At 37.8% G+C, this 20726-nt stretch overlaps 1 protein-coding gene across 7 annotated transcripts in view; it reads right to left on the reverse strand.

Annotated features, from left to right (window-relative positions):
• The window catches only part of LINGO2 (leucine rich repeat and Ig domain containing 2), a 1346710-nt gene that overhangs the window by 569297 nt on the left and 756687 nt on the right, over positions 1–20726 (reverse strand). For 6 of the 7 annotated variants that reach the window (XM_070480605.1, XM_070480601.1, XM_070480604.1 and 3 more), the window contains one exon: positions 7209–7289. The exons of the other annotated variant lie outside the window; for it this stretch is intronic. The gene's annotated coding sequence lies outside the window, so the exon portion shown is untranslated. The remainder of the gene's footprint in view (positions 1–7208; positions 7290–20726) is intronic. 7 annotated transcript variants of the gene reach the window in all.

The raw sequence follows: 20726 nt of genomic DNA on the forward strand, positions 1-20726 counted from the left end.
TCCTTCAAATAGTTGCTCAGATGCCCTCTCTCCCTATCCTCCTTCTGAGAACCCTGTAGTGAGAATATTAGTGTGCTTGACCCAGAGGTCTCTTAAAACTATTCTCATTTAATTCTTTTTTCTTTCTTTTCTTCTGCTTCAGTGATTTCCACTACTCTGTTTTCAGCTGGCTGATCCATTCCTCTGTATCATTTAATCTGCTTACTATTCATCCTTCCTAGTGTATGTTTTCATTTATTTATTGTACCCTTAACCTCTGTTTGGTTCTTTATATTTTCTAACTCTTTGTGAATAATTTTTAACTTCTCACTCTGTGCATTCATTTCTTCCTCTTCTGAGAGAGAAGAATGGATCATCTTCATGATCATTACTCTGGACTCTTTCTCAGATAGATTGCCTATGTTCACTTTACTTAGTTTTTCTTGGGTTTTATCTGGTCCTTATGTGGAACACGTTCCTCTGCCACTTCATTTTGCCTAAGTTGCTGTGTGTATCTTTATGTATGTGGTAGGTTAGATATGTTTCCCAATATTGGAGAAATAGCATAATATAGGAAACATTCTATACATCCCAGCAGCACCCTTCTCTCTTGCCACAAAAAATGTATGCTCTAGAGTCTCCCCTCCTGAGGGTTGCCTGAGCCCTGTTGTGGTGAGCAGACTATGTCAGCAGTCTGGTAGGCTTGACTTATTCCTGGTTTGGTTTGTTGCTAGTCCCTGCCTTGTGTGGAGGCTATTGGCTACTGGTTGATACCACTTGGTCATGGGAAGCTGACTGTAGAACTCCAGTGGCCCCCATGGGTTACTGTTGGCTGATTGCTGGATGCATTTGGGGTCCGGAAGATCCACAGCTCTTCACTCACTGGTAGATTATGCCAGGTTCTGGGGTTAGTGCTATACTACTGACAGGCAGCACAACATCCTGGAATGTGTTCCCAGGGCCCAAAGCTGTCGTCCTGAAGTTTGTGTTGGCCTCCTAGTGGGCAGGGCAGGCTCCAGATACTCCCAGGGCATGGTCTGGCATGCTGAGGACAGGACAAGTCCACAGGTTGTATGATTTAGTTTTCCTGCCTGTGGAGTCTACCTCTTAGTGTGTGAGGCTAGTCAAGTCCAGAGCAGGTTTCCTGAGAGCAGAATCAGAGCCCATGTGATTCTGGGACTGATCTCTGCCTACTCATGGATGGAGCTTGTTCCTGGGCCCTCTGATAGGCAGGATCATGTTCTAGGTTGCAGGGGCCTCAGGAGGCCTTTAGGCAACCTGCTGGCTGATGGGTGGGGCTGTGACCTCATCTGGTGAGTTGCTTGGCCTGAGGGGTTCCAGTACTAGCTCTTCTGGGCTATTGGGTGGGCCTATGTTTTGGTGCTAAGGAGTTAGTGGGAGGATTCCACAACGGTGCCTGTCAACACCAGTGTCCACGTGGCAGAAGAAACTAAAGATTGCTGCCAATGCCTATGTCACACCTGCCACTTCCCCTGCCTCTTCAGGAGTCTCTCCAAGACAGTAGTAGTTTTGTGTGGTTTTGTATGCTCCCTTTAAGTGTGAAGTCTCTATTTCCCTCAGTCTTGTGGGATTCCCCAAACTGAGTACCACTGGCCTTCCAAGCCAAATGCTCTGAGGGCTCATTTTCCCAGTGCAGGACTCCTAGGCAGGGGAACCTGAAGTGAGGTTCAGGAACTGTCACCCCTTTGGGAGAACCACTGTAGCATAATTATACTCCAGTTTGTGGGTCACCAACCCATTGCTTTGGGACTTGACTCACCTCTCCTAGCCATCTCATTGTAGTTCCATGTGTTTAGTTTTATAAGATTTTTTCTGGTAGACTCTGGCCTCTCTGGTAGCTCAGACAGTAAAGAATCTGCCTGCAATGCAGGAGACCTAGGTTTGATCCCTGGATCAGGAAGACCCCCTTGAGAAGGGAATGGCTATCCACTCCAGTATTCTCACTTGGAGAATTCCATGGACAGAGGAGTCTGGAGGGCTATAGGCAGTAGGGTCTCAAAGAATTGACATGACTGAGTAACTAACACTTTCACTTTTTTCCTGGCCTTTTTAATTGACGGTCGTTCTGCAAATAGTTGGTGTTTTTGTGTGCTCTGGAGAGGAAGTGAGCTCAGGGTCTTGCTACCCTGCCATCTTGGTCAATCTCTCAATAAGCTGAATTTTAAAGGTGGATGATATTGCCAGGCATGCGTATTTTAAAGACATGTTTTTATACAGTTTTTCATTCCCTACTGTAAAGAGGAACCTTAGATCTCTTTAGACTGAATGTTCATTCAGTAAAGGTTAATAAAGTTACCACCTTTCTTTATACTTCCTCACTTGCCTTTTAATTTTGGGGTATTTAGGGAATTGTTCATCTGAAGGTAGCAAAGCCACTCTTCTCAGTCGCCATGGAAATGCTAATTAAAACTATAATTAGATACCACAACACATTCACCAGAGTGCTAAAATAAGTTTCTTGTAATTTCAAGTATTGGTAAAGAGGTGAAGCAAGTAGAACTCTTACAGTCTATCAGTGGGAAAGCAAATTAGCACAACCAGTTTGGGAAAGTTGCAGTATCTACTAAAAATGAATATATATGCAACATATAATTAATAACATATCCAACAGAAATGTGCATATCCATGTCCCCAAAGACAAGTACAAGAATGTAAGAGCCACAAAGTGGCCATGATAAAAGAGTATATAGCACTGAAAGGTAAATTATTACCACTACACATAGAAGTCTCACATAAGTAATATTGAGAACAACAGGCCACAGAACAAAACATGTACAAATTCTATCATTCTGCTTACATAAAACTCAAAGAAAGGTGCAATAACTAATGGCATTTGAATTTAGGAAAATTGATATCTTATTGAGGATTGGGATTTGTAATTTTGGAAGAAAAAGAGCACCTCCAACTGTATTGATTATGTTCTATTTCTTAATTTGAATGGTTAACACACGTTTGTTGGTTTTGTGATAATTTATTGAGCTGTTCACTTATAATCTGTGCATTAAGCATACTTAACAAAGATCTTTAATTAATCAATTATATGATTATACCATATGTCAGATAACATATATGATATTAAAATAGAAAAATAAAAAGCACTTAATTATTCTACTGATGCATAGACTTCAAGTCTTTTTTTTTCCTATATGAATATTCATACATGGGCACTTACTTAGCATTGATAGTTTTTCTAACAGAAATTATCAAAATTGTTTAATGAAAATAAGAAAATCTGAGTAGATCAAGCTTCTATAGTCTTAGAAGCACTAAACATTAAAAAATAAGCTACCAGTTCCAAAATAACCTTTCACATTAATTTACCACTAAGTTTTCCTAACTTTTAAAAAATATAGAATTCCCACACAATATTAAAAAAATCTCATATCTTAGCAAGTAAATTTGAGAGGGATAAGACATGCTTTTTATTTTTCTTTTTCTTGAGTAACACTTCTTTCCCTTGTGATTCTTTGATTAAGACTTCTTTTTATTTATTTGTTTCCTCTCTTTTCATAAATAATTACCATGTTTTATCTGTTTGCCATTTTGGTGATTATTTTTTTCCTCATAATTTTCATCCTTGTCGTTATCTTCTGCATTCTAAGTGCTTCTTCTTCAATCTGCTTTCCATAAATCTAATTATGTTAGTTGTTGCCTGCAAAAGTGAGTGAAAGTTGCCCAGTCATGCCTGACTCTTTGCAACCCCATGGACTATACAGTCCATGGAATTCTCTAGGCCAGAATACTGGAGTGGGTAGCTGTTCCCTTCTCCAGGGGATTTTCCCAACCCAGAAATCAGACTCAGATCTCCCACATGGCAGATGGATTCTTTACCAACTGAGCCACCATGGAAGCCAAAGAATACTGGAGTGGGTAGCTTACCCTTCTCCAGCAGACCTTCCTGACCTAGGAATTGAACTGGGATCTCCAGCATTGCCGGCAGAACTTTACCAGCTAAGCTACCAGGGAAGTCCCTCGCCTATGAAGGCCGATTTAATTCTATTATATTTTCTGTTTCCTTTCAGTCCTTTGCATTTCAACTTTTCAATGTTAATGGCTCGTATTTCTAAATTAATCAATGCAAATGTCAAGGACAAAATACAATTTTCTAAAATATTTTTCTGGTTTTCATACTAACTCATTGATCTACACATGCATTAGCTCAGGTTTTCATTCCCCACATTAATCATCATCAAGATCATGTTTGACTTTGATTGTGCTGTTGCTATTGCTTCTGTATTTGAGAATGTGAGGAAAATCCATTGAAGGGTAGTATTTCTCAACAGACAAGTCATAAGACTGACCATTAGCCCTTGGTCCTACTGATAACTTGATTTTTTTGTAGAAAGCCTCTAAGCTCCACAGTTGAGTAGACTGTGAACAACCTCAGGCCTAAATTCCAATGAGTCTCAGGCATAACCTCTGAGCCACCAGGAAAGCCCGCAAATAAAACCCCTCTGTTGGAATGCTAGTGACCCATCCTGTCTCCACACTGTGGTTCTCTGATCACACACATACACAGTACTATTACGATCGTCACTAATATCATTATGACCACATCGGCAAAACCTATCTTCCTCCTTGGTTACAATGTATTTCCATAAGCCCTTCCTTTCTTTCTACCCTTTTCAGAGGGATCAGGAAAGACAATCCATTTTAGGATACAGATATGAAGGCACTGGTTGAAGGGAGGTGCCAGGATACCGTTGCTTAACTTTCTAAGTCATACCAATCATGGATCTCTGAGTTAGCAGGCAGAAGGCAAGGGAGGAACACAGAGTCTCGCTCTCTATTACTTAAGGCCATGGGCTTGCTCTATTCCAGATTGCAAATTTTAATTTAGCAATATGGAGTCTAACCAGAAGCTAATAATAGATTGGTTGAAAGACTCAGTTTTGAATTTTATCATAAATTTTCATCTTTATCTGTGCCCTTATAGCCATTTTAAGTTGCATTAAGGACTATTAATCTGGTAGAACTTCCAAACAACAACTGACACCTTAAACTGTGATTAAAAAACCAACCCATCAGCATCATTTGGAGAAAAATTCAATCTTCCTCTAATATTTACTCACAACCAAGAGTTATTCATGAACATCTGTGCAATATTACTTTGACACAGATGGCAAAATAGTTATTAATAACATAGCACATGTAAATATTTGGATCCATCTCAGTAGAACTGAGAAAGCTACAAAACTGTCTTATGAAGTAAATTTTCATTGCTGACTCAGTGTTCATTTTACTTTGCCCCCAAAGTGCTGTAATCTCCTTTGGTACTTTTTGAAATAAACAAGTAACATCTATTTTCAGAATTTTTTAGTGTAGTGGGGAGATGAATTCATTTACATTTCATAGCAGGCCAAGATCCACTTTATCTCTTAGAAATATACAACGTCTCTACACTGTCCAGGAAGTGACAAGGTCCAGCCTTCTAAATACAACTCAACTTCACTTTTCAAAGAATAAATACCATGAAAAAAGAAGGGGAAGAAACATATCAGGAGAAAATCAGCAGCATATCAATTTTTTTTAACGTCTTGGTTTCTTATAAATAATTTAAAAAGAAATCACCCCTATAGACTCTCAACTTTTTTTTCATGTTAATTACTTCATACGACTCTTTTAAGATATTTTGTTATGGTCAATTCTCTTTCGGTGATTGCCTGTGAACAATTTGCAATTCAATCTTTTGCCCCTTAGATTATGAAACAAGCTTCTTGCTGCGTATTGAGGCAATAGGAGCAGTATGAAGACATGGACTAGAAGACTGGATGTCTAGGAGTGAGCATTGTATTTCCCTCATATTAGCTCTACTGGTGCTAAGACTTACTGAAAGGTCTACAGCTTCGTGCCAATCTACACATGCTAATTGGTCTGTACCATTGGAAGTGTGGAAACAGAGGACAAGCATTAGAAACTTTATAGACATTTAGTAATTTTATGTCTGTAAGATAAAGACATGATAATAAATGTGTGGATTTGTATGTTTTATATGACTTTGAGTCATTTCCTAGTAATACTTTTTTTTAGAAATTTTATAAAAGCATTCAGTCTATAATGGATTTAAATGAATTAACAGTAACTGACCCTTAACCGTAGGGTCTGAGAAGCACAGAGCTATATGCACATGGAATGTATTCAACATGCTGGACCTCAATTTCTCCATCTCTAAAAATATGAGAAAAGATCCCAACTTTGTCTTCCATAGAGATTATATGGAAACTAAACAGAATTACTTATTCATAAATTATTTATAAGCTCTAAAGTTAAGAGCTAGCTCATTGGAAAAGCCCCTGATGCTGGGAAAGACTGAAGGCATGAGGAGAAGGGGGCAACGGAGGATGAGATGATTAGATGGCATCATTGACTCAAGGGACATGAGTTTGAGAGAACTCGGAGATAGTGAAAGACAGGGAAGCCTGGAGTCCTTCAGATCATGGCGTCACAGAGTCAGACACAACTGAGCAACTGAACAACGTAAAACTTCATATAAGTATATGGCTGTTATATTCTAAGTAATAATCACATGGGAAACAGCACAGTATCTTAGCTAAAAGCAGCTTGGTATTTATTAGATGCCTAATAAATGTCTGTTTGCTTTATGAATAAATATAAGAACAGAAACTCAGGCATCAGATAACTGCATTCAAACAATTGCCACAGGAGCAATGTGTGATTTAACGCAGGCCGCACATCTTTCAATGCACAATTTCGCCTTCAGCAAAATGAGAGTAATAATAGCTTCAAACTTAAGGGTTGTTGTGATATTCAATAAAATAATGCAGTATTTAGCATTTAGTACTTGACACACGGAATGTATTCAATAAATATTAGTCATATCTTTTATCTCCTCTTCTTTGCTAAGGAAATGCTCAGCTGTTCATAGGTAATTTCTTACTTAATTCATAGGAAAATATAACAAGGCAACAACCATAATCTCCATTTTAAAATTAGAAAGACTGAAAGAATTAAACAACTTCCACAAAGTCACAAAGCTACTTTAAATCCCTGTCTGTCTATAACAGACTTTTCCCACCTAATACCATCTCCCTAAGGTATTCTAAGTAATGAGAATAAATTTCATAGGAAATATTTTAGAAGCATTCTCATTTTTTTTATAAGCTCTGAGGATATTTTATGTGAGAAATGGCATCAACAGATTTAATAATGCATAAAAGAGACACCCATGAACCATCTCTTTCACTTACCAGTTTGACGCGTCAGTCTCCTCATGCTGGGACACTTTTAGTATACTGCTCTAAGTCTCTTTGCATAACCTTGTTTCAAGGCTGCCAAAACATGCAAAAAGAAAAATGATATTTGCTTCTGGAAGGATTTCCATATATTAGTGGCCAGAACAATAATAATTCAAATTTACATAGCATGTTTTATAAAGCATTTAAAGAAACACAATAGGTATTAACCTTCACATGTTTGGGGTTTTGCATCTTGAAAGCAAATATATTATCATGCTTTACCCTGGAATTCTCAGAACATGACAAAGTATCTATCATCTAGGCATTCATTAAATTCTTTCTTTTTTTTTTTTGTTAAATAGTTGAAAGAATGAAACTTATGTTCCAATACATTAATATATTTGAAGATCTTCAATCTTCCACTTCAGAAGACAAAATGGTATTTTGTTATAATGTACTTTTCTGAAGGGAAGAAGAAAATAAACCTGAAGGAGAAAGTATTTTTTGCTACGCCAATAAACCTGACATTTCAAAGGATAAAATTTGACAATGAGGTCAACATGCAAGATACAGATTATTCTGCATAGTTTCAATATTTAATAAGTATTGGATGAAACTAAAAATCTATTATCAAAAATAATATCTATTTACATAGGAAATTTAAATTCAATGAATTGAAAGTATGAATTTACTTTCGAAGTAACTATACATTTGAAAAAGGGAAATAAAATGTTCTTTTTATAATTAGAATGTCTTTTCCATTGTCCTAATGCTACTTCCCAACTCTGCTCAACTCTCCGCTGCAATCCACAAAAAGAGAGAAGGATAAAGGAAAGAAAGATAAGTTGACAGAAAAAAATAGTAAAGGCTATCCTAGGATAGTGTTTATTAACTCAAAAATAAGTGTAATGAGATGAGATATTTCTTAAAATAATTAATCACTGGTCTTCATAACTCATACTTTATACCATTGTCTCTTTGATATTGCTATTTTTTTGACCAATAGTAATAGTCATATCATATCATAATGGTGATGATTACTATTTCATTGCTTGCAATGTATCAGGAATTGCTTTTTATCATTTTATAGGAATTGTCTAACTTAATAACCTAAGTCTAACCTATAAGGTAGGTAACATTAACCTCTCCATATTTTAAAGATAAGAGAACTCAGGCTCAGTTTTAAAAAATTAATAAAGAGCCACTACTAATAACCAATAAAGTAGGATTTGAACCTTTCCCTGTATGACCTGTATGCAGGTCAGGAAGCAACAGTTAGAACTGGACATGGGAAAATAAACTGGTTCCAAATAGGAAAAGGAGTATGTCAAGGCTGTATATTGTCACCCTGCTTATTTAACTTATACATGCAGAGTACATCATAAGAAACAATGGGCTGGAAGAAGCACAAGCTGGAATTAAGATTGCTGGGAGAACTACAATAACCTCAGATATGCAGATGACACCACCCTTATGGCAGAAAGTGAAGAAGAACTAAAGAGCCTCTTGATGAAAGTGAAAGAAGAGAGTGAAAAAGTTGGTTTAAAGGTAACATTCAGAAAACTAAGATCATGGCATCTGGTCCCATCACTTCATGGCAGATAGATGGGGAAATAGTGGAAACAGTGGCTGACTTTATTTTTGGGGGCTCCAAAATCACTGCAGATGGTGACTTGCAGCCATGAAACTAAAAGATGCTTATTCCTTGGAAGGAAAGTTATGACCAACCTACATAGCATATTAAAAAGCAGAGACATTACTTTGCCAACAAAGATTTGTCTAGTCAAGGCTATGGTTTTTCCAGTAGTCATGTATGGATATGAGAGTTGGATTATAATGAAAGCTGAGTGCCAAAGAATTGATGCTTTTGAACTGTGGTGCTGGAGAAGATTCTTGAGAGTCCCTTCGACTGCAAGGAGATCCAACCAGTCCATCCTAAAGGAAATCAGTCCCTTCGACTGCAAGGAGATCCAATCAGTCCATCCTAAAGGAAATCAGTCCTGGATGTCCATTGGAAGGACTGATGTTGAAGCTGAAACTCCAATTCTTTGGCCACCTGATGTGAAGAGCTGACTCATTTGAAAAGACCCTGATGCTGGGAAAGATTGAAGGCAGGAGGAGAAGGGGATGACAGAGGATGAGATGGTTGGATGGCATCACTGACTCAATGGACATGAAGTTTGAGTAAGCTCTGGGAGTTTTTGATGAACATGGAGGCCTGGCATGCTGCAGTCCATGGGGTCGCAAAGAGTTGGACATGACTGAGCAACTGAACTGAACTGAGCCTTTCCAAAATCTGTTGTGTTAATCACCAAATTATCTACTACTTTCCAAACTTAATCCAAACTGGACCCTTGATTTTAGGGATCCTTGTTGATAAATTCCTGTTCTGTTATAATTATGAACCCTGCGTGTGTGTGTGTGTTCAGTCACTCAGCCCTGTCCATCTCTTTGTGACTCCATGAATGTAGCTCTCCAGGATTCTCTGTCCATGGGATTTTCCAGCCAAGAATATTGGAGTGGGTTGTCATGCCCTCCTCCAGGGGATCTTCCTGACCCATGAATTGAACCTGTGTGTCCTGCATCCCCTTCATTGGCAGGCAGATCATTTACCTCTGAGCCCCATGGGAAGACTGATGCACCATGAATATAACTAAAATCCATACATCTCTCTTCTTTCATCAGTTGAAGTCACCATCATCTATTACCTAGAGGACAGCGAAAGTTTTCTATCTATTCTCACCAATCCCACTCTTGACCCATTATATCAACCACTGCTCACATTCTGGCCGGGGTAAACTGTTTTACAGCATAATACATCATTTTACTAGCCTGCTTAAAAATTTTCATTGGTTTTCTATTGTACAGGATTAAAATCCAATTATTTTATTGTGACCTACAAGTGCTGACATGAACTGGCTATAGCCTACCTAACAAATATTACTTTATATAGTTTTCCTCCATATAACAAATTATTTTTCTCATACTTATTCACGTATGTCTGCCTGCTCTTTTGAGATATTAAAACAATTTCCATTACAAAAAATAAAAGATTTATTAACACTTTTTCCTTAACAAGAAGCACACTAAAGATGACAACTGTGTCCATTAATTATTTTCTGAAAGGATTCGCAACTGTAACAATCTCAGATTGGTATTCTGTGGGGAATATTGATATTACATATACTATTAATTTTATTTTTGAGTATATTTTGTAAGTATCACAGACTAGGGTTAAAATTTAGAGACTTCTAAATTATTCATGTTCTATCTGTAGCTATGATCAATAACAAGCCAAAAGAGAAACAAGTAACTCTAAAACAGCACTGAAGCAAGATTGTACACTGAGGCACTAATATTATTATAGTACATACACTTTGGTTTTAGTCACACAAAGCAATGGCATGTAAAGACTTGATTAGTTTCAAAAGCAGCTTATTTTCCTATATGAATCATTCTACAAAATATGTAAACCCAACAAGCTTCGTTTCAGTATGAGTATTATTATCATTATGGTTTAAAACATTGCTTCTCAAATTTAAAATGAGTATGAGTTATATGCTATCTATATGCACAGAGTCAAGTGGTAAAGAATCCACCTACAATGCAGGAGATGCAAGAGTCCGCGGTTTGAACTCTGAGTCATAAAAATCCTCTCAAGGAGGAAATGACAACTCACTCCACTATTCTTGCTGGGAAAATCAAATGGACAGCGGAGCCCTAGAGTCCATGCCGTCGCAAAGATTCAGACAAGACTGAGTGACTGACCAGCAGCATATGCACATTAACCAAACCAGGTTTTTGATTTGGTGGGTCTAGGACCACACTCAAGAGTCAATAGTTATCCCAGGCTTAGGTTATGCTGATGGTGCTCATCCACTGACTATACATTGGGTCAGATTCAGATGACAGCTCCAGATGATTTAAAATTCAAGTTGTGTGTATGTGTGTGTATACTATCCATGTGCAAAAATATTACAAAATAAATGAAAGTGAAAAGTGAAAGTGCTAGTTGCTCAGTCATACCCAGTTTTTTGGGAGCCCATGGACTGTAGCCTGCTCTGTTCATGGGATTCTCCAGGCAAGAATACTGGAGTGGGCTGCCATTCCCTTCTCCTGGGGATCTTCCTGCCCAGGGATCAAACCCGTGTCTCCTGCATTGCAGGCAGATTCTTTATCATTTGAGCTACCAGGGAAGCACATAACTATTAATAATGTGTTTTAAATTTACATTTTCCTTTTTTAAAAAGTGCCATTACTGTGAGCTTAACAATATTAAATAAGCATATAGCAAACTTTACATACTTCTACTTTATTTTGTAATTTATCAATAGTTATGAATAAATAAATATTTTCCTTGCTTTGAAAAATGTGATCTCACCTAGTGCAGGCTCCCTTGAATTCAACAATATATAACAAAATAAATAAAAGACTGCCTTTCTGTGACTGGTTAAGATTTTAGTATTAATAACTTTTACATTCTTCTGTACATTTTTCTATATTTCCAATATCTTTTACCTTACAGATTTTAGCTACCATTAGTTTAGTCCTATAGTACACCATGCTAGGTATATGTGTTTATATAATTTCATATAAAAATGTGATATCTTAATTCATAAATTTATTAAGCAATGTTAATAATAACAGTTATAATTTTTAGGTATTTACTAGTGGCTCAGATGGTAAAAAATCCACGTGCAATCCAGGAGACCTGGGTTCTGCCTCTGGGTTGGGAAGATCCCCTGGAGAAGGGCATGGCAATCCACTCCAGTATTCCTGCATAGAAAATCCCATGGACAGAAGAGCCTAGCAGGATACAGTGAGGATCACAGAGATTTGGACATGACTGAAGAGACTTGGCATGCATGCAACAGCCAAGTACCATTCTAATGTTTTACATGTATTGATTCATTTAATCCTCATTAAAATAAGCTATTACTATGCTGAATTTTTAGGGTACAGAAATTAGTTCAAGATCATATGACCTAAAAGTAGTAAAACTAAAATTCAAATTTAAGTATGTTAGATTTTATTTTTATAATAAAGTAAAAATTGATATTTTTTGAAGAATCAAGTAAATATCTTCCCTGATGGAAAATATTTTAGTATTGCAAGAGTAAACATAGGACTCAACCTCTATATCACATGCTTTATTAAAAGAAAATATTTACATTAAAATAAGAACTATTTAGAATAGCATAAGAAAAGTCATTATAAACTTTACAGAATACTGATTCTAGTTCTCATTTCCAAAGCTTAGCAAGAGATTTTTTCATTGCTAAATATTACTTTATTACTGATGATGACTTCCTAAAAGTATGAGTTTTATCACTGTTGAAAGGATGAAGAAACATAACTAGATATTGAAAGATAAAATTTCAACAGTCATGCATACATATAACAAGCATATGCTATTTCTGACCTTTTCAGCTAATTTCCAAATAGCAATATATTCCATAAGCAGGTCTCCAAATTCCCTAAAGAAATAGTCACTATTGGGTATACCGACAATCACTATTTCTCTCATTTTAAGTACCATTATTGAAGCATATTTTACCTATAGAATCATACACACTCACACACAGACACACACACATGCACACACATATAACCATACAAGGGAATTTTTTTGAAATTATGAGTACTGCATTTTGGGAAAACTGTAATAGGAACACTTCCAAAACATAATTTTAACACCAATAATAAATTATTCTTATCTAGTTTGAAAGATTGGAGAAGGAAATGGCAATCCACTCCACTATTCTTGCCTAGAGAATCCTGTGGATGGAGGAGCCTGGTGGGCTGCTGTCCATAGGGTCACATAGAGTCAGACACACATGCATGCACTGGAGAAGGAAATGGCAACCCACTCCAGTGTTCTTGCCTGGAGAATCCCAGGGACGGAGGAGCGTGGTGGGCTGCCGTCTATGGGGTCGCAGAGTCGGACACGACTGAAGTGACTTAGCAGCAGTAGCAGCAGTTTGAAAGATGATGTACTGCCAATGATTTCACGTGAGGTTCTCTTAAAGTTCCAAAGAGTTGATATTATAATAATTGTAAGTTATAATGGTTTCTCTTACATTCACTACCAAATTAAAAACTTCTAACATAGAAAAGGCATGGTCTCTGCCCAATACACTAATAAGGCTCATTTCTAAAAGAAGTTTAAGAACTGGCCAGTTTTCATTTTCTTCATTAGTTCTGAGAGCCAACCTCTCATCTTCTTTGCCTGAATCTTCAAATGCTTTCTTCGACAAACTCTTTGTAAAGAAGCACATCAGGGCCTCCATAATACTGGGCACCGTGACTCAGATTCTATTTCCAAATCAATATTCAGAAGTTATTCCTTTGAAAGTAGTTGTGGAATCATTCAGGTAATTCCTGGGGTAAGACCCAAGTACAAGGGATAAAAATAGCAATTGTTTAGATAAACTTCAGAGATTAGAAGAAAAATAAATCGTATATACAAATGTGTTAATGGGGTGGAGTAAGGTTCAATGTCTAGGGAGAAAGTTCTGTTAGGAGGAAGAATCCAAGAATTTTAATACCCTTGGGTTAACACTAGAATTTCTGACCACCTCCTAACAGGCTTCTTTGGCCATCTGATGCGAAGAGCTGATACATCAGCTCTTAGGAGAAATGGATAGGAGAATGGATTAGGAGAAATGGGTAACAGAGGATGAGATGGTTGGATGGCATCACTGACTCAATGAACATGAGTTTGAGTAAGCTCCAGGAGATGGTGAAGGACAGGGAAGCCTGGCGTGCTGCAGTCCATGGGATCACAGAGTCAGACCAACTGAGGCACTGAACAACAACAGGCCTCTTAGATTTCAGCCACCTCGCTATTCAATCTACATACTCCTAAAACGCGTCCATAGTTCCTAACCAATATTCTTAAGTTAATTTTCCTATTATTTATTTTTAATATCTAAACTCACATGTCAGGCCTTGATGTTCTCCTATAATCTACAATTTGAAAGAAGGCAGATGGACTTTTCTGAAGAAACAAAGGATGTGGCTGCCTCTTTATAGCTCCCACCTCCTCACCTTTATTACTGCATCTGATTTTTAGCTGAGTCAATTGCCTCAACAATAGTGTTTCTCTCTTTCCCTGTATCAAGTCCTTAGCCAATTTCACCAGATTAAGTTCTCTAAATCAAAGCTAGAATCTTGTCAATCCTTTTCCAAAATGTTTTTAAGGCTCTCCCTTCTTTGCAGAATAAAAGGGGGGGGATGAAGCCAATTTCAAACTCCTAAGTCTGGGCTCAAAGACTTCAACTGTCTTTGACCTTTTCAGATTCATTTCTGCAAATGCATAATGCAGACGTGCTTGGCAAACTGCAAAGATCTTCACCACTGTAATTTCATTCTTAAAGTAAATCTTTGAAGTGAAACTCCTGTAACACAGAGGTGACGTAACTACCTTGAGTCTTTGGTTAAGCTGATAAATGGTGGAAACCAGGTTTACTTCTATGCTGAGTCCACACTGCAAACAATGTTTTTGTCATCGAACTGAATGATTAATCACTTTTGGAAATACTTTATTTTCCTTTCTCTGAATACAGACTTGTGCTGTTTTTCACCTGAAAAGATAGTGAGATGTCAGAGTGAGAGTTCAGGCCTATCAGAGGTTATAAAGATCTATCAGGAGCAGTTTGAGAAAGATTTTTACCTAGTCCATGGCACTCTGCCAAGATAATTCTATTATCTGGTAGGAGCTTCCTACGTTTACAGATACATCATGTAAGAAGAATTAACCAGCTTCCAATGGGTTCCCTGGTGGCTCAGTGGTAAAGCAGCTTCCTGCCAGTGCAGGGAACGTGGGTTTGATACCTGCATTAGGAAGATCCCCCAAAGAAGGAAACGGTGACCCACTCCAGTATTCTTGCCTGGCAAATCCCACGGACAGAGGAGCCTGATGGGCTACAGTCCCATGGGGTCTCAAAAGAGGTGGACACAACTTGGTGACCAAACAACAACAATATCAGCTTTGCATTTCAAAATCTAAGCATTCTGAAGTATCCGAATCTCCTTTGAGTGACAGGGTTTAGGACAGGTAGGTTCATTTACTATAATACAACTTTTCTTAGAATTGTTTCTCTTTAAATTTATTATCATCATTTATCTAAATATCTATACCATAGAGAATTTTACTGCTCTTTCTATCTCCACAGCAATGGACTGTTGATAAAGTGCTTTTCTGTATACTGCAGGCATTTTGGAAATAGCTCTCGGATCAAACTAAATGAGTTCCAGTATCAATACAGAACCTGAGACCTTGCAGATGGCACTCAGCAAGAATATTGGTGTGACAGCTAGAAAAATGCAGCGTGACCCTCTGCAATTGATGCTTTGTATTGAGTGCAGGGTCTAATAAAATGAGTTCTATCATGGAACTCGTGTGTTCAGTGAAATCTGTACTAAACCTACATATGAGCCTTGAGTGCAGCTTAAGTGAAATTAAAAAACAAAAAGGATAAAAGATGAACCATCACTAGAATGGTAGTTGGAGTCACATTCACACCTCAAATTAATTGTTAAATATATACTTTCTATTCTAAGGAAGGTGAGAAGTGAAAGAATATTGCTTTATATATGTTGCCTCACAGTGAACATTATTTCAACCACACTGAAATATGATTTTATTTTAAAACCTCTGGCACATCTTACAGTTTGATTCATTCTCTAACACTTTCAAAGCTGTATTTCATTAAATTACATTTGTGTTTTTTTTTTTTTTTTTGGTGGAAAAGAAAGTTTGCTTTATTTCAGATGCCGGCAACTGGGGGGGCCAAAGGAGATTAAATAATGATGATGTACCCATCAAGCATAGCCAAGGACCTTTAGTTCTTTCCCCAGAATAGATAACACACTTGCTTTATATAAGCTGCTTCGAATATCTACTGTTGACCTACAGAGATTGAGGGGACAGGGATTTACTTTAAATACATTCTACTTCCTTCATGTAGATCAATGCAGACAGCCTCCTAAGGAACTATATTGTTTCACTGTCAGAGGGAAAGGTTCACACACTGGTGAGTTAGGTAGAACTGCAGAGAACATCTCAGGATAATGGCTCCGAACCTAGAGTATATTATACAGAGTGATGTAAGTTAGAAAGAGAAAAACAATGATCATATATTAACGTGCACACACACACATATATATATAAAATCTAGCAAAATGGGACTGATGAACCTATTCACAGGGCAGGAATAGAGAGGCAGACACAGAAAATGAACCTGTGGATAGAACAGGGGAAGGAAAGGGTGGGACGAATCGAGAGCGTCGCCCTGACATGTGTACATGTTCACATGTAAAACACAGAGCTAGTAAGAAGCTGCCGTTTAGCAGAGGAAGCTCAGCCCGGTGTCTGTGATGAGGGGTGGGCTGATGGTAGGGTGGGAGCAAGGCTCTAGTGGGAGGAGACACATGTGTTCTTATAGCTGATTCACACTGCTGTACAGTAGAAGTCAGCACAATATTGTAAAGCAATTATCCTCCTATTAAAAAAATATATATGTATATATATATTTTTAGAAAAGATAACAGGCTCTATTCTATCTACATCTTCAGCAATTAATCACTAGGCTTCATGGGATTCTCCAGACAAGAATACTGGAACAGGTAGCTATTCCCTTCTCCAGGGGATCTCCCGGCCCAGGGATCGATCCGTGGTCTCCTGCATTGCAGGAAGATTCTTTACCACCTGATCCACCAGGGAAGCCTCCTGGTATCAGCAATGGCTCCTAAGGCATCATGTTTCCTAAAATGCTCTTCATCTGAGTGAGAGAACTGAATGAGGTTTGGTTGTCATAATTTGGATACAGCTTAGAGACAGATAATCACACCGTCTTGAAGTCAGAAGTAACTCGGTTCATCCGGGCTATCTCCCATTTAATACTGGCTTTTGCTGATAAGGATCCCGAGTGCACCTCCAGTGGTATGAAAAAAAGGAGTTGAAACAACAATTCAAACTATTGTCCTTGTACCTGCCATACACTGGCCCAAATTTTGCCCTCTAGAACTATTCAGAAAATATAAAATCCAAGTTTCACATGGCAGCTCTTCAGATAATTGAAGGAACTTATCATTGCCCTGCAGGGAAGTGGAGCATCTTTCCGACTCAACGTTACTACTTTCCAAACATAAAGTGACAGACACATTCCTCACATGACATGTTTCCAGACATTTCACCAGTCTGGTCACCTTCTTTTGGATGCACTTCCATTTGTCAATGCCTCCTTTTAAAATGTCTTGAACATCCTATGACATTTCTGAAGCTTCCAGCAGAAATGGAATGCCCTGAGAATAACAGTAAATTTCTCTCATCTGTGAAGAGTGACGAGGCCTAAACTTAAAGAAAATTTCCACTTCTCAAAAGTAGACAGAGAGAGAACAAACCGTTAGAATATTAATAGATCAGAAATTCACCTCTAAGCTTACTGGTGTTACAGAGTGGTATCTGAGAGAATGTTGTCTATAGTGTGTTGCCTGCAACCCACCCACAGGCAAGACTCATTCGGTCGCCTATACTGTTTGCTAAATTCCCCCAATATTGGACTCCTTCTAAGACAAATGACCTAGGTCATGATTACCTAGTTAATCACCTCGGACAAGTTGCTAACATACATGGTTTCAAGTTTATTCAGTACTGTACTGGTGATTTTCTTTGTCAATCTGACTAGATCATGGGGTGCCCAGATATTTGGCTAGCAATTGTTTTAAGGTGTGTCTGTGAGGGTATTTCTGATGAAATTAGCATTTGAATTGTTGGACCTGATAAAGTGGTTTGCCCTCTTCCACGGAGTGGACATCATCCAATGTGCTGAGGACCCGAATAGAAGAAAAAGTTGGCGGAACAAGTTAGCCCTTTCGGCCTAATTGCTTGAGATGGGATATAGATCTTTTCCTACCCCTGATACTCCTGACTTCCTGGCTTTCAGACCCAGACTGAATTACACCACTGGTTTTCCTTGGTCTCCCAGCTCACATAAACCAGATCTTGACTTCCAGTCTCTATAATTGCCTGAACCAATTCCTTGTAATAAATCTCTTCATATATATATTATTGGTACTATTTCTTTAGAGAACTCTAATGCAGTCATCAAATGAACTAAATATCTCTAAGATTCTATGTAAACTATAATTTGTTCTGATAAGAAATTTCAGCATTTCAAAATTTCTTATTTGTCAGGAGTCATATCTTTAATTTTAATTTAGCCCAGATGTAAATAGTTTCATCTTCAATAAAATCTGAGAAAATGTTTTGCCAGTTCTCATCATATTATGATTCAAGTATTAATTTGTTGGTTCACCTAGCAACTTACTTTTGTGCATATGTAAGCATATCACAGTGCTTGGCAATATGGATGATACAAATAAACATAATTGCAGCTCTTTCTCTTGAATTTACAAGAAAAACCATCTAGTATTTACAGTATGTGACAGTCTAGTTATTACATTTAAAACAATAAAAATACAAATGTCAAATGTTGATAGCAATAAATGGTAATGGGATTCAGAGTAGGGAAAGATCACCATGGTTTAAGAAGATGGAAAGGATTTCATGAAGGCGATGGAAGGAGACAGGGCACTTGATGAACTGGGAGAAAGGAGTATTTACAGACCAGTCAGAGTGATCAAGCTTTTAAAGAGCCCTCTATTGATCTAAAAATTGTGACAACTGCACATAAGAGCTCTGAAACATGGAACCACTGGATAAGGATCCAAATATAAATATCGGATTTTAGCAACTCCTTGTATACACAACATCCCACTCTGCTTAATTAACAAGATATAACCATCAACTACACGGTTTTAAAATCCCTATGGGGTCTGTGCAGCATCATAAGTTAAAAAAAAAATCAAGAGATACGAAAATAAGAGGGCACCTGATATCTACTTTTGGGGTTTGACTATATATATAGTAATAAACTATATATATATATATGTGTGTGTGTGTGTATATAAATACTATATATAGCTCTAAAGAACTATAGTTTTTCACTTTTATAGGAAAAGCTTCACACACTGGTGAGTTAGGTAGAATTGAAGAGAATATCTCAAGATAACAGGCTCTGAACCTAGAGTATATTATACAGAATAACATAAGTCAGAAAGAGAAAAACAAACATATTAACGCAAACATATTAACACATTCCATATACATGGAATCTAGAAAATGGTATTGGTGAACCTATTTGCAGGAGTACAGACACAGACGTAGAAAACGGACTTGTGGACACAGTGGGATAAGGAGCGGGTGGGATGAGTTGAGAGAGTAGCATTTTCTGTGTGTGTGTGTGTGTGTGTGTGTGTGTGTGTGTGTATACACATATGTATCTCCAATAGATACATATTTGAAAATAAAAGAACTTGAATTTGCCAACTGACTTTGGAGAGAGTGACTCTAAAATCTTGGCTATTGCAAATCATCATTTGCAGCAACCTCTGCACCTGGTACGGCAGACATTCCATGATTTTAACCACGGGGCCAAGTGGCACAGCTCTTGATGATCAACTCTGTGATGGGAGCAAAGGCCCAAGCCTTCAGGATCAGATTCAGTGCGTCTGGAGTGACATCAGTTTCCTACGGATGGGAGGAGCTGAAGATATCCTTCTGATGCCTGATTAGGGATCCAGCAGAACCGACCTGTTGGGTCTGGTTGCTAACCTCTTCCAACAATCTCCTGGAAGGGAGCACTAGCTGCACTTGGCACAGAGGAGACAAGTAAAAGGTTTTGTGCGCCAGTTTCTTACACTCAAGTGAAGTAAATGTAGACCCATTATCAGAAAGAGTTCCTGGCATTTGTGCATCACAAATGGCTGAGGCAAAGTAATAGGTGCTCAGTAAATATCTACTGGGTAATTGAGTTTCATAGAAACTAGAATTGCATTGTGTCACTTGGAGGAAAAAAAAAAAGTGCATTTATCACAATCAAGAAATTATCCCTGGAAATTTTTTCCAACTCCTTCCCTCCCTAAAAGAAAACACACATGGACACATAGGCACATATGTGTGTCCTCATGTGTGCATACGTGCTTATGTTCTACTGTTTCCTGCTGTTTAGATTTCCGTTTTCAAAAGGTATTCCTTCATGCAAGGAAAATTTTTCTCCTTTTACAACAAACAGTGTGCTATTCATATTAGGCCCCCAACTAAATACTCCTCTCATCTTACAAAAATATAGTCTTTATCTTTAGCTCATACTTAACTCATGAAAGCCATCCCAACTTCCAAGGAACAAAATAAGTGGAATTTTTAAAAGAATGAAAATAAGAATATAAAATATTAAACTGTGGGCAGGAGACAGAGCTTATAGTTATTCCCTGAAGAGCTGAACTATAGAGCCAGACTCCCTTTTAGAAGGTGCTAATATTCTTGTACTGAGGGAACTGACTTAGTTGAGACACATAGAGAAACTATTCAACATGCTCAGTGTCAAGGAGAGAAGGCAGGAGCACTTCCAGAGGAAGATGGCATCCAGTAAGGGTAATAGGAAGGCATAGGATGGAAAATGTCAA

Source organism: Odocoileus virginianus, chromosome 18 (genome assembly GCF_023699985.2).
Source record: "Odocoileus virginianus isolate 20LAN1187 ecotype Illinois chromosome 18, Ovbor_1.2, whole genome shotgun sequence".
NCBI classification, from domain to species: domain Eukaryota; kingdom Metazoa; phylum Chordata; class Mammalia; order Artiodactyla; family Cervidae; genus Odocoileus; species Odocoileus virginianus.